General features: G+C 40.4%; 1 long non-coding RNA gene across 3 annotated transcripts; it reads left to right on the top strand.

Moving 5' to 3' along the window:
- The first annotated feature begins 9,459 nt into the window (after positions 1-9,459).
- On the top strand, positions 9,460-15,319 carry 2310001H17Rik (RIKEN cDNA 2310001H17 gene). 3 transcript variants are annotated; one of them, NR_040268.1, is made up of 4 exons: positions 9,460-9,506; positions 10,098-10,203; positions 14,789-14,878; positions 14,995-15,319. It is a non-coding gene; the product is annotated as an RIKEN cDNA 2310001H17 gene (long non-coding RNA). The 3 variants fall into 3 exon arrangements; NR_040266.1 differs by having other exon boundaries at positions 10,085-10,203; NR_040265.1 differs by lacking the exon at positions 9,460-9,506 and having other exon boundaries at positions 9,897-10,203.
- The last annotated feature ends 406 nt before the right edge of the window (positions 15,320-15,725 follow it).

Genomic DNA, 15,725 nt, shown 5'->3' with positions numbered 1-15,725 from the left:
ACATGGTGACTCACAACCATCTGTAATGGGATCTGATGCCCTCTTCTGATATGCAGGGTAGGGTGTTCATGCAGACAGTGCAATAATGGGAGAAAGGGAGAGAGACAGACAGACACACACACACACACACACAGAGAGAGAGAGAGAGAGAGAGACAGACAGACAGACAGACAGACAGAGAGAGAGAAAGAGAGAGATTAATAGGGGAGTGGGGGAGAGAACCTAAAGGTGACAGATAATGCAGACTTTAAATAAATGACAAGACAGCTGATCCTAAATTCTACAACTTTTCTAACTAAAAACCATCTTCCTGATGATCAAGATTCTAGACATATTGCCAGGAATCGGCAATATTTTATGTTTTATTTATTTCATTACAAGTTTTTGAGACACTGTATATCCTATGCTAGCTTAAAATTTACCTACCTCAAACCTTTGCCAGTCTCCCAAATGCTGGGATTGTAGGTGAACACTTTCATATCTGGCTAAATTGGGAATGATTTGCTGAGTCACTCAGAATTCCTCTCATCCTCGATGGAGGAGGACATTATTGAGAGTAAATTATCCTAAGAACCTGCTTTGCCATTTACCAGTACAGTCACATAACCAACTTATAGCCCAGGGGAAATTGTGTAATATGCCCTGTGGCTATGGCAAAATTCTGTCTCACAAGTTTAATCTTAGAACTAATTGAGATTATAGTTGTGAATTGCATGGCATGGTGCCTAACACGTGATAGGCATTCAACAAATGACAGTAATTAATGGCAGAATAATTACATCATCATGAAGTGCACCCACATCTTCCTGTTTAGAAGGGACTATGTTTCATGACATTAGCTCTCACCAATTCTCCCTTGTCTTTGATCACCAAGAGATGTGATTTCTTGACTGCACAGGATATTTCACTATCAATCCATGACTTAAAGCTTATGTCAAACTTGTAGCCCTTCCCTTGTTTTTGCAACCAATCATCAGGGCAGTATTTTCCTAGAAGGAAAAAAGAAAACCAATATGGAAAGGAATAGAAATGAGAAAGAAATTTTAAGACCAAAAGCAATTATTGCATTAAGTTTTAAACTCTAAAAGAAAAAGGGAGGGGGCTGCAGAGACAACAGCTCAGTAGTTAAGAGCACTTGCTGCTCCTGCAGAGGACCCATATTTTGTACCAGCACCCATGTGGCAGCTGTAACTCCAGTTCCAGGGCAGAGGAGCCAACACACTTTACAGCCTATGTAGGCACTGCACACCCATGGTGCACGGGCATGCAGGCAAAAAATTCATACACATAAAATAAGAGTAAATATTCGAAAAAGCAAGAAAGTAATGAGATTGCCTCCCTCCTTTTCCACTAATGAGCAGTCCTTAGAAGAGGCAAGTGCTAACACACTCACAGTTATTATTTACGGAATGACTGCTATATAGGAAGTCTTTTTCCCAAGTTCTGAAAGCCTGCAAATATACAAAGCATTTTTTTACCAAAAATTAAGACAGATTTAAACTTATTAACTTCATATTCCTCATTGTGTAAATAAATACAGAGAAACTGAAGTTTAGCTAACTGACCCAGGGTCACGCAGGTGATCAGTAGTGGGCATGGAGAAAGTTAAAGCAACAGCAATGCATTTGGATACACTGAAAAAGAGATCAACAAGGGCTTCTAAGGCACAAAAGGGTAAATTCTCCCAGAAGCTGATCTCTGATTCACGGTCTCTGTCTGTCCTTAACCAAGCTGTTCCAAAACAGTGGCCATAGGATAAAGTGTCTCTTCTACCATTTGAGCAAGCAAGATCTGCTAGATTCACATAAAGACATTTTTATTTACTTATTTAGTGCATGCATGCACACATGTGAGCATGTGAGTGTGTCTGTGTGTGTATTTGCATGCACACATGCTCCACAGACCACATACAGAGGAGTCAGTTCTCACTTTCACCATGTGGGTCTCAGGGATGGAACTCAGCTGTTAAGAGCACTGGCTGCTCTTCCAGAGATCCCAGCAACCACATGGTGGCTCACAACCATCTGTAATGAGATCTGATGTCCTCTACTGGCATTCAGGTATACCTGCAGATAGAGCACTCATAGATAAAAGAAATTAGTCTAAATGTTTTAACTGAAATAAGCATTTATGCCTTAAACTGCAGATACATACATTTTAGATACTTTTATTATCTATTGAATATTTTAAATATTCACAAATACTTTCAAATGCTTGATACATGTATCAAAGAAGATTAATATGAAAATAGAATCTATAAAATATTTACATAAACTTTTCATAAAAGCTAGCTATTGAGACTGGAGTCTGTTCTTAAATACAGAAATGTATTTGTTTTGTTTTTGTATATGAGTGAGACAAGATCTCCCTGTGTAGCTCAGGATGGCATAGAATATTTGGTGATCCTCCTGCCTCAGCCTTTTAAAAAAAAATTCCCACAAGTTCGGACTTCCTCAAGCATATCTCGGCACATGCGTCCACATATGTATATATACATGCACACAAATTTGTTTTTAAATTAAATAAAATAAGGTGTTTTCTTCCTCCCCTAGTCCCAGGAAGCCAGGGACAGTTAGTGGGCTAGTCTCTTCTTTGATAGCTCCCATGTGCACTCTTAGAACTTTCATGAATTTGTCTTTTGCCCAATTAATTTGCTTGATCCTAATAGCAAAAGCTGAAAGGATGGAGGAGAAGATTTCCCTTCTGAAAATGTAGTGATGTGAGCCACTTACCTGTGGAGTTCATTCTATCCTGTTGTTTGTTGGGAGAAATGTCCATATAGCCACAACATCTGGATACGTTACAACCAAGTATCCCCTCGTTATGCTTATGATTGAGGAATATATGCTCAGATGACTTACTGAAAAGTAAAAAATCATAGTCTAGTTATATTTCTATACGTAACAAGCCTGCACCCCTTTGTTTTAATAAAATTGCTATTGGATTCACAGACCTCTCATCAAGAAGGGGTCTGCTCAATAATATCTCCACCATTTAACTTTACAAAGGACATATGAATTTAGAGATGAGGTTTCTCCTTACCAAGACTCTGATAAAGACACAAAATAACATTATCTAAACTGAATTATGATAAATAAAACCGTTCTTTACCTGTATTAAAGATTAAGACAGTCAGTTACGTTTTCTTTATATCTATTAAAATCATCTAATGTATCAGAATTGTATGTGAGCTTATGCTAACATACAATTGTTTGTTAAACTGCTCATTGTCCTCACATGTGCCAGAAGGAAAGTGCTTCACAAACTCTTAGGGTTCACTTGAGACTTAAACATACTGTAAACCAGTCATTTATCACAATTCCTAACAAGGGATATCTGCAAATGGAAGCAACATTTGTATGTTTTTATTTGTGTGCTTTCGAATTCAGCAATAGATCTTACATTTAATTTGGACCTAACTTTTCAACCAGCTGATAAGTTTTGTCTCAAATTTCAAACCATCAAACTTTGTAATATACTAAAACCTGAGTTCTCTCATTAAAATCTATAACTTGATCTTCTAGAAGAGTTATGACCAAATTCACATGTTTACTGATTAGTTAGAATTAAGGCAGGGTAAACTTTGAAAACAACATATACATAGGGTACCATGAGTGATCACAATGGGGCCATTTCCTGTCAACAGAAGTAAAATTGTGATGGGAACCCATGTGGGGTAACATACAAAGCAACTCTGTAACTGTGGAAGAGCCAAGGAAGCTCCCTGAGAAATACTTTGGTCTCTGCATCCGAGCAAGTAGCTTTCACAGTACTCGCTGTGGGTGGCTAGTCCTATTGCTGTGGCCACTAAGAAAACCACTCCAATGCTGGCAGGCCTCAGAGCTATCCAGTGCCACCTTGGACACTCTGGGTAATCTGTAATGATCCAATGTTCTCCTGTAACAGTTAAACATTTTAAATATACTTGTAAATGTGTCATAACTGCAGAAAATCCTGAGAGTGCACACCACCTTAAGACAGAAAAGGAACTTATAATCTGTTAAGTCGTGAGGTGGGCGTGGTGCCTCCCATCTATAAATCCAGCATTCAGGAGGTTCAGGCAGGAGCTTTGTCGTGTGTTCATGGCCAGCCTGGGATAGCAGAGTAAAACTTTGCCTCAAGAAAACCATCAACAACTAAGTCCCCAGTCAAGAGTATCTGAGGCTAACATAAACTTAATTGTCTTGAAAAAAAAAATGGATTTACTGAGTCTATGAGATGGAGAGATCGACGTTGTTTATTTGCCATCATCAAATAGTCTTCTTATGCTGGCAATTCTATCCTAACATCACAATTCACAGAGTAAATTGGGTTTTTTAGCTTTCATGTGCATTTTAACTAACTTACTCAGACAATATTCAAAAGAATTGAGTTGCAGGAAGAAACACACAAGTAATGCCAAAATAACTGAGTGAAAAGTAAAAATAAGAAACCAATGGTCTGAGAAGGTACATGAGCAAAACTCATTTTAATCATCTCAAAGCAAAGCATAGCTTTATTGACTGATAAAACAAATCTGGGTGCTAATCATTATAATTGTGTATTTTACTTTAATAAATATAAGGCTTTCTTAATCTTCAATTCAGCCAAAAAACTGACTCAGTCTAAACTCAGTCTAAAACTATTTATAAATAGATTTTATGTGTCAAGAGTTAGGCTGCTATGACTGTTATGGATAACTACTTATTCAAGTAGGTAGGTAGATAGATGTCATTGAGCATTGCCTAGTAGGTAACAACATTCTTTAGACCAAGCTAGTTTAAGTTCTAAATATTAACAATGAAGGTAGAATTAAAATAAATTCCCCACTAATGCTGGATGGTTAATCCCAGCATTTGAGAAGCAGAGGCAGGCAGACATATATCTGTGAGTTCCAGGACAGCCAGAGCTACACAGAGAAACCCTGTCCTGCAAAACAAAACAAACAAACAAACAAGAGTCCCTGCTAACATTCTAGCCATAACAGCCAGTCATCAAGGGCACGACTCCAGATTCCTACCTTTGTACGTGCACTTGTGTTGGCAGTGATAGGAACATTTTCTAGGCTTCTTTATAGTTTTTCTTCCTGTGTGTTGCATCTGTCTACCCATCCTATAAATAGAATCATCCATTTTTTTTTTAATGAGAAGGATACAGAGACAACAACAGAAGGATATAAGTTTAACAACAGAAACAACAACAAAAAAAGTGCATATAAAATTGTAGCACCAAAACACAGTCTATCACTGTAAAACCACAAAGGATATGGTCGGAGCAGTCAAGGGGAAATTGTGCTTTAAACCACAAATTTTCTTTTAGCACAGATTTTAGATGTACAGAAAAAAATGCTGAAAATTCTCATGTACCCAACACTAAAGTTTCTGTATTATTATTTATTTTCTTTCCTTGTGAAGACAGACAGCTCGCCAATTGCAGGAAATGCAGACACGCCAATTTTATGATTAATTGGACACAATTCATGACGCAGTGTTGATGCTTATTCCTAATTAACACCTCGATCAGATTGTGCCTGTTCCCTGAATTTTAAGACTCCGATGTCTACAGCATAGCACAGCGCCTTTACTCCTCCCATCATCTCTCTTTGGGACACTCTCGACTCCGACAGTTTCTTACCCCTTCCTCATTTTTTATTATTTTAAAGGTGCTCATATGATATTTTACAGACTGTTCCCAAGTTGGAATAGCCAGATAGTTTTCTCAAAATTATACTTAGGTTGTAGAATTTTGGACAAACACCAGAAAGGTGAGTTGTCAATCTCACATATCCCCTAGAGGGCGCAGATCGTCAGCATAAATATCTAGTTGCATAAATATCTAGTTGCTTTAACAACTAGATCACAGCCAGATAGCATTTATCGGGAATATTGACCATAAAGTTACTCTACCTTCTGTGTTTGAGGAAAACTGTTTTTTTAATCTTCTATAAACATTAACTTGGCGAATTTCATAAGGCTTAGGTCGAGGATCATACCCCAGACTATCTAGCTTTATGCAAAAGCGTTAAACTAACTTTCAGAGTGGCTCTTCATCTCTCTACTCCAGCCATGAGTGACCATCCCCAATCCATCATGACTTGATTTCGAGAACTCCTTTAATATTAGCATTCTAATAGGCATCTGCTGACATCAAAGTGCTGATTTTATTTGCATTTCCTCAGTGACAGGCGATGCTGGGCATGTCTACGTGCTAATTGTCCTACTACACATCTCCTTTGGTGGAACTATTTGGAGTGTTGGCTCAGATCTTCTTTGGACTCTGTCTTTCCCTATCATGTAGTGCCTGGAGTTGTTTCAACATTGGAACACACGTTTTATTATTTTTGTTTTGCCAATATGTACTAACTGGTTGCAAAATGTGTTTTCAGTCTTTTTAAACTGTTTTGTACAGCCGTGGTTTTGTGATTCAGATAAACCCAACTTTCCCTTTTTCTCTTTCATGGATTGAGTTTTAGGCATTATATATGAAACCTGTTTACCAGATCAAGTTTATATAAATCATCACTGCTATTTGCTTCTGAGAGTTTTATAATTCTGTATTTTTATAGTTAGTTTTCTGTTAAAAGTTATTTTTTGTTTAAAGTAAAGAAATTTTAAGGGCTCCTTAAAAATGCTATACATTGAAATGTAAATTTTTAGCACTATTTATCATTTACACATGTCTCTGTGTGTATATATACACACACATTTTGCTGTTGTGTTTTACTTAACAAAAGAAGCAATGATATTGATGAGGTTCTATTGGGGAAAGCATTTTCTATTCTGTTTATTTATATGTTTCTCCTTTTTTGGTTTTTTGGTTTTATTTTTTTTCTTTGAAACAGGAACTTATGTAACCCAAGTTAGCCTTGAACTATATATGTAGATGTTTACCTTGAACAAGAGCTTATCCTCATGTCTGTACCTCACTAGTGCTGGGGTGACAGTATGCCTACGATTCACGTGTCAGCATGTTCTGTACTGTCCTACTATATTGAATACTCTTGATTAGGATGTTAAAGATTTCTTTATGAATCCTCCCAAATTTTTTCTTCTTTATAAAAATTATGGTGATTATTCTATTTCTACATATTTAAAATCAGTGTTTCAGAGTCTTTTAAATGATTTAAGAGGTTTATTTAAGATTCTAGACCATAGACAAAATTAGTATCATTTCACATCTCTTCAGGAGTTTGTAGTTTACCACATATACATCATATATATTTATGTCTAAACATTTTTAATGTTTGGCATTATTGTAAATTACACTTATAAATATTAAATTCTAATTATCCACTGTTAATATGCAAAAAACAATTCGCTTCTTAATGTTAGCCTTGATCCCTGCACATTGGAGTTTTCCCTTTCTAGTTTTGGGAAATCTTTATATTGGTTTTAAGGTAGTCTACCTGGACAATCAAGTCATCTGCTACAAGAAACTACTTAATAAAAGAATAAATAAGTTAACATTCTCTTCCTTCCAACAATCTCATAATTAAAAAAGCAATTCTTTAGTTCATTCTCTTCCAGTCTGTATAACCCTTTTTTTTTTGTTCTTATATGAAGCCATGAAGTCTTTCTCTTCTTCACAATGAGCTGGGACTCCCAGTCTAGTGTGAAAACATGTGAGAATGGATGTCTTTGTTTCAGATTCTAGAGTAAAACATATTTTGTCTCTCACCTTGAAACCCAATGTCAGCTGATAGCTTAGGCAAGCAGATCTCCTGGCATTCAATGCTAGCAAGATGAAGGTGTTCCTAGTATATCAACATAATGGAAGACTAGTATTTCATAACAAATGCGAAGAAAGTAATCAACTGATCTTTATCTGAAAAAAAAAAAACAACATACTTGTGAAAGTAACTTTACATCATACTCTAACCACACCCGCAGGGATGCAGTAGTTCATCAAACAAGAGTGGAGTCCACTATTTGGGTTCTGTGGGCCGTGATTTTGCACTTAAGTCTATAAGAATACAGAAATACAGTCTCCTTCTTTAACAACTCTGTTGATTTTCTGGTTTTGAATCACACATTTGCCCATCTCTGATATTTTCCAGTTTGCTAGTGACTTCGTCTGCCATGTACACTAATTTGAAACGGTATTTCCAACCCTCTCTAAATCTTGAGTCTTTTATCTCTCACCTGAACCCTCACCACCACGCATCATACTTGAACTATATGCATGAGCATCAGCAGTCAGAGATAGCAAGTTCACAATGACCTCTAAGTCATGCAGACACAGACACTAATGCAAGATGGGCAGAGAGGTGGGTACAAATAGACTTTGTGAGTGTCTCTCTGCAAATAGTTCTATTTCTATTTCTATTGCTCTTAGCGTGGCTATTTTCTTACAGAATCCCGTAGCTGCAGTGATTCTGGAAATGGAATTTTTGAGAAGCGGTGTCCAGGTGAGAATCTCTTTCAATAGTCTCTTGATGGTTCTCACGGCCCCAGTGTGATAGAAACTAGATAGAGGGATTGCTGCTTGATACATGATTTGAAAAGTTGGTTTGACTTGTTTAGCCACGGAATTTTTTACACCTCTGATGTTTTGACTGAGTCTATGTGTGCTTTAGCTGATGTGACTTGCATAATGATTTATCTCATCACTTCGCTAGAATTAAAGCCTGAAATGATAAGTAGTCTGGTTTTTTGTTTGCTTGTTTGTTTGTTTGCTTGTTTGTTTGCTTGCTTGTTTCTTTCTTTCTTTTGGCTTGTTTTTTTGTTTGTTTGTTTTGTTTTGTTTTTTTCTCTACATATCAACTGTGAATTGTCACAGTATAGTAGCATTTTCTCACAAAGCTCTTTAAAGCTTTGGGGACATAGAATGTCTATCTGTGAAAAATATCATATAAACTAAATGTTGTATATGCATGAAAGAAATTATTTAGGCATTGATTTACAATCATATAAGTTATGAGGTAGCTTTTCTATATCAATTCATTGTAATTAACTGTTAAATGAAATTCATCACTTTACATCACTAGTTTTCCTGACCCACTTTTCAATATAAAGTAGCTTATAAATGTTTGCAAAAGAAAGAGTATCTGGGAGGTAACAAATAAGAGATGTGTGTTAATGCACCTTATAATTATAAACTTAGTTTATCTTTGGCTTGAGTCATGACTATGGACGATACAAGCCAAGCAACAAGCAGAAGATACAAACAGGAGGTAGGAAAGGATGTCACACCTTGTCTTGATGTTCGGAAACATTTATTAATTTTATTTATTAATTTTATTTTTAATAAAAAAGTTTATTAATTAGAATTTATGTCCATTGGAGATGGAACTGTTTTCCTGAGGGATGGGATGTCTGTTAGATTTTTGATAGATTATTTCTTCTCTTTCTGTTTTAATTGGAGGCTTAACATACACATTTCACGGGATATGACTTGTGACAGGCACCCGTGTGCCGCCCCACCCCACCTCTCCCCGCCCTGCCAGGCTGGGGCTCCTGCCCTGTAGAACTCAGAGATGGAGCCGGCGCCACCTGACTAGGGAGGACTAGTTTAGATCTCCAGATTCGGTACAGTGGGAATACCTGAGGGAAGAGTTTCAGAGTTATTTGAGGAGCAGGGACGCCCACGGGTTCCAACCAATGCCCTCCTTACTTGTTTTGTGTTTCGTTTTAGTTATTAGCGATGCGGTTGGATGAGACTTTGTTGTTTCATATGAAAGAATTTGCTTTGAGGGAGCCGGGAGCAGCACTACAATCCGCAGGGTTGTTTATTTTAAATAGGGCTCTGCACGGTGTTATTTATGACACCGTGATGTTGACACTTCGAGTTCTTTTAAAGTTATATTTTTATTTGCATTCCTGTGTGAGGGAAGGGAGGGGGAGAGGATGGGAGGAGCTTCCTGTGTGCAAGCCTGCAGGTGCGCCAGTGCTCAGCAGAGGGCACTGAATGCTGCGGCACTCGGGTTAACAGATGGTAGTGAGCTGTCTGAACTACTTAAAATTTTCAGGTAAAAGGGCAGCAAGCATTCTTAAACTGCTGAGCGGCCCTCTAGGTGTTCTTTGCTGGGGCAGGGGAGTTAGCAGGGAGGAAGTGGAGAGAACTGGGAGAGTTGAGACCCTCCTTCTGAGCGTTAAGCTGCATGTAGATAATATCTGCAGGTGTGGCACAATTGAAAAGGCAGTGGCTTTCAGGCTAGTCACTGCACGGACTAGTAAGGCAGCTCTCTTGCTCCCAGCACCGTGCATCTGATTCTCCGTTCTCAGGGTGAGTAGCCCCTCCAGTTCTCAACATACACATGTTGGTAATTTCACTGTGTGTGTGTGTGTGTGTGTGTGTGTGTGTGTGTGTGTGTACATATAAAGGTTAGAGATCAACTTTTCGGTGTCAGTCAAATGTGAGGCCCAGGAATGTACCCAGGTCAGTAGCCCCGGCAAAGCCCAGTGAGTCATCTCAGATACCTTCGTTTCAGGACTTTTGCTTAGGTCTGTAATTGTCTATAGAGCAGATAATTCTTAGTATAAGAAGCAGTGGGGTTTTTACTGTGCATCTTGCCTCCCCCTCCCCCTTTTCTTACACTGGCACAGTTTTCAATTTGATATTGAGGAGGGCACCCATATTTTCCTTGAAGAACATATAGTATCACTTTTACAGGCCCAATGATTTGATAATCTTATGGATTTTCATGTCCCATACTGTTTTGGGAATACCTGTGCATTAGTGTGTCTCCTTGCCTGATTTGTTTGGTCTTCTCCTTCATTGGCTAAAAACTCTTCAAGCCCAACCCACCGCCAGCTGTGTACTAAGTGTAGCAAGGTCATACCTCCTAAAGGTTTCCCAACCTCCCCTAAACATCACCACCAACTGGGGACCAAGTGTTCATATACAGGAGCCTATGAGGGGCTTTTCTCATTCAAATCATCACAGTGCATCACTGGAGGAAAGTGAAGGCAGCAGACCTTTGAAGCAGTTGGTCACAATCCAGCCACTGTGGAAAGAAAGAACAATGAAGCTTAGTGCAATTTCTTCACTCTCTGACAGTCCAAAATCCCCTGCTCAAAGAATGGTTTCATCTCAGTGGGAGGATTTTTTTTCCCCATGTTAGTTTTCCTCAGATGCACCCACATACCATCCTAATCTAGATAATCCTTCATGGAAACTCCCTTTGCAAGTGATTTCAGATTGTGTTAAATTGAGAGCCAAAACCAACCACGCAAAGGTGTTTTTTTTTTTAATGTTTTTTTAGGTATTTTCCTCATTTACATTTCCAATTCTATCCCAAAAGTCCCCCATACCCTCCCACCCACTCCCACTTTTTGGCCCTGGTGTTCCCCTGTACTGAGGCATATAAAGTTTGCACGACCAATGGGCCTCTCTTTCCACTGATGGCCGACTAGGCCATCTTTTGATACATATGCAGCTAGAGACAAAAGCTCCGGGGTACTGGTTAGTTCATATTGTTGCATACGAAGGTGTTTTAAGAGGTGGGTGTGATGACTTTTGCGTTGTTCTTCTCTGCGGGGAAATCTCTTAAGAGTCTGTTCTGACTGTGCCCAGTTTCTGGAATTCCCCACTTGTTTAGTCAGCACTCATGGAAAACACTATTAGCTTTAGCCACGGGCCAGCACATGTAGTGTAGTCTGGGACTCTAGCATTGGAATTCATGACGCATCTTGTAACAGGAGGCCTGGAGCACATGCTGTAACTGAGCCCTGAGGTTCTAACATGCTCCAAACAAGACTCGTGATGGAAATATGGAGTTTAGTCAAAATACAAAATGCCTGTGTGAGGAACACAGAAATGAATCCCATCTTCTAGAGAATGGACATCAGCTAGGGTTTCAGCAGAGGAAGTATTAGTGCAGGGCCCAGAGGGCTTCCTGACTAAGCGCTCTCAGTCTGACAGTGCTATAGTTGATCATTTGCTCAGTTCCTGTTCTTCCAGGTGGTTTGGAGAGTCCTCTTGCTCAAGAGAACCATCTGCTTCCTTAATTCTTCCCCTGCTTATGCCTAAAGCCATGTTAGGATCCCAAGATGAGCTTGAGGTCACCGGATCCCTTTGTTGATTCCTTTTCCTGGCACATTGATTGAATTGCCTGTCTCTGACCCTTACTTCTGAGTGACAAATGAAGTTTGGCTGGTCCCCCACAAAGGAAAAGAGTCAGAGGATGGAGACAGGCTGACAGTTTCTCAGTGTCATTGGTTTGGAGAGTTGTCCTTGGCAATGTTCTGAAGAAGTGTCCTTCCCAATCTTTGAACTGTTCTAGGGGATTATCATGTTGACTGCCAAGTCGTTCTCTATATTGATGGGTCCCAGAAAATCTGGTGGCCTTTGTAAGCCCCTCCTGAATCTGCAGGGTGTCTGAGCCCATTTCCATCTTCTGGACAGAGACAAGGAAGGAAACGTACAATATGGCTGCTAACCTGCTCCCCACCCTTTTCCTACCCACTGACACCCACCCTCAGAGGGCTTCCATCCCAACATGCTATGTGGAAGAAGTCCTCTATTTTTTTTTTTTTTCATATTGAGGATTTTTGTTTTTTTTCCATGAAGTCATTTTCCTTGTGTCAATGCCTTCTTTCTCTACTCTTGTTGGGCAGTGGAAGGGATAAGCAAGGCTCTCTGTATTGGTAATGGGTAGCTCTAGGTAACTGGCTGGGGGGGTACACAAATGAGCTGAGAAACATCTCTTCTTCCTCCTCCAAGTCCTGTCCCACAGGCTGTGGCACCAGTATGTAGGGACCTGAAGGAAAGAATGGGTGTTGTACTTCTAAAAAGATAAGGAGAAAAGAAATATGTTTGGTGAATAAGTAGTCAGGTTTAGGGAAGGGGGTGCCTCTGCAGGCCCTTGATAAGGCATCCCTTCCCCCTGAGGGACCAGCTACAGGATGGTATAGTACGGAATAGTTTATTCAGGGCATGGGGAGGGGAGTTGAGATGGTAGTAGAGACAGAGAAAGGTGGGGGTAGGGGGGGTGGGGGTGGAGAGTAGGGAGTAGGGGCTGGCCATGAGCACTTGGAGAGAGAGGGAAGGGGAATGTGGGGGGAGGGACAGGACGAGAGGACAGAGCAGAGCAAGAAGGCAAGAGCAAGAGGGAGAGAGGAGGGGCAAGCAGCCCCTTTTATAGTGAGTCAGGCACACCTGGCTGTTGCCAGGTAACTGTGGGGGCAGAGTTTAGACAAAATGCTAACAATGGGTGCTGGGGTCAGTTGGACATAAAGGACTATAGAGACCCTGGAGGCTTGAACACTCCCATCCACCTGCAGAAAGTGAAAAATAAGGCTGAGTTCTGCAACATTTCCTGCCTTTCAACAGCAACTAGGTGGGTAACCACGCTGGCTATTTCTGCTGTTAGATCAGAAACTTTTGTTTCCCCGGCCCCCAACAGAAGGAAGTGAGATTGAGATATTCTGGGTGGCAAAACACCCTAGGAAAAACACGTACAACATCCACAGAACCATAACCATAATCTGTCAAACCCACCAAGCTACTCACCAAACACACATGCACACGTGCACACATGCACACACGCGCACACACACACACACACACACACACACACACGCACGCACGCACGCACGCACACACGCACACACGCACGCACACACGCACACACGCACACGCACACACACACACACACACACGCACACACGCGCACACACACACACACACGCACACGCACGCGCACGCACGCGCACGCACACGCACACGCACACGCACACACACACACACACACAAGAAAGCTATGACAAAAGGAATCAGTTTCAAGAAAACTCAAGCGTGTTTTGCCAGTGGGAAGGGATGGGACAGCACTACCTCAATCACTTCTCTAAGTCTAAAACTAAAACAGCTACGGTTTGTTTATTTGTTTGTTTTAAAGAAGTGTTCTGCCCCTTACAGATGGTACTTCTTCAAACGTTGCTTACACTGTTGTGTAAGAGATTGTGGGCCAAGGTTGGGTGGAGACAGATGGGGAAATGCTAATGTTTGTAATTTTGGTGAAAAGGGGGACCCAGAGAATAATGGGTTCCAAGGTGGGAACTCGGGTGTGTCGAGGATGGGAACGAAGCCAGAGACCAGAGGTACAATTACTTCTGACACTCTTCACAGGTTTGTTGAAGGTGCGCCTCATTGGGGGTCTGCTCAGAACACTTGCATGTGGTCAGCAGAGGGTGACTGGAGATCAACTTTGTCCTTCAGAGATCAAAATATAGAGAAAGCTGCTAAGGTGTCTGGGGGAGGGGAAATCAAACGTAATTGAGGAAAAACCTGGGGATTGGATGGGAGAGGGATACCCGAGGTCCCACCTCTAGCTGAGGAACTAACAACAGCAGTGGCGCCAGGAGGAGGGTCTTCAGAGGTGCAGTTCTGAGGAAAATGGGCAACTGGCAAGGCATAAGAGACAGAAATAGGAGAGTTGGAGGGAATACACTACATTGTGTCTTATATATGACATGTTCAAAGAATAAATTTTAGGTATATACTTAGAAAAATATGCTGCTGCTGTAACAACCTGTGGTCCAAATTCATGACTCTAATACAGGGCTGAAGATGGCCATGGTGCTGATTTCATTACAAGGGCAATTTTATTTGGCAGTTATGTTATCCTCTTCTATAACAAAACAAAAAGTAGCAAATAATAATACCTTATAAAAAGGGGAACGCCAGGGCCAAAAAGGGGGAGTGGGTGGGTAGGGGAGTGGGGGTGGGTGGGTATGGGGGACTTTTGGTATAGCATTGGAAATGTAAATGAGCTAAATACCTAATAAAAAATGGAAAAAAATAATACCTTATAAAGAAATATGAAAACAACTAGACATAACCAACACGACCTTAATTGTCATTGATGTAGGACCACCTGACATGGTTAAACAGCCCTGGCTTAACGTTCCAGACACTGCTGCCAATACTTGCGGCTGTTAGTTCCTGATTTCTGCTTAAGGTCGGTACTTTCCAGTAAAAACCGCCTAGATACGCCTCTGCCCATATTTGACTAACAAAATGCGTGTTAGCACAGCTTCCTGATGAGCTGTCTTGCAAATCTGTCCTATGCTGCAGGCTTTGCAGTTCTGCTTATAGTCCTGTGATCAGAGACACTTCCTCCTGTGGCAGCTGAATTCCACGTTTCCCGAAACAGGATTTCCCTATTTTGTAGAGAACTTCCATGATTGAATCTTCCTGCTTCTGGAAATAAAATGGGTAGTCCCTTGCATACAAAGCTTGGAGGGTGTCTCTCATTCTTCTCTTCTTCTGCTTTTTCTCATCTACCTGAGAATAATTTTAAATGGATCGAAGGAATGAATGTCAGCCACCAAACTGAGAAGTTGACTTGCCTTTAATCACCTGTAACTTTGTTAGAATAATAAATTCTGTAGAAAGCTAATCTCTGTGTTGTTTGTCTTTTGTTGTTTTGTTTTTTAAGTGGATCAAATAGTTTCCAAATAACATTGGCTAAGGTTTGAATACTAAATGTCTCCCTGAGGCCTATGTGTCTTGCTAGGCAGCCTGTGACACTGTTGGTTGGGAAAGAGCAGGAACTTAAAGATCTGGGACTTACTGGAAGTAAACTAAGTCACTGGTGACTGTGCAAACGACAGCTCTCACCCTAAAGGGAAGAAGAGGTAGTTTACTGGGAAACCATTTTGAGTGACTATGGCCCAGGAACATAGATTTAGGTTACTCCACATTCCATATTCCAACGTGGAAACAGTTCTATGATGTTTAAGGATGCCACAAATCAATGTGAGTTTAAAATACACTGGTAGGAACATGAGAGAGGCAGGGAACAG

Source organism: Mus musculus, chromosome 6, assembly GCF_000001635.26.
Source record: "Mus musculus strain C57BL/6J chromosome 6, GRCm38.p6 C57BL/6J".
Taxonomy (NCBI): domain Eukaryota; kingdom Metazoa; phylum Chordata; class Mammalia; order Rodentia; family Muridae; genus Mus; species Mus musculus.
This window is presented reverse-complemented; position numbering and strand designations above follow the sequence as displayed.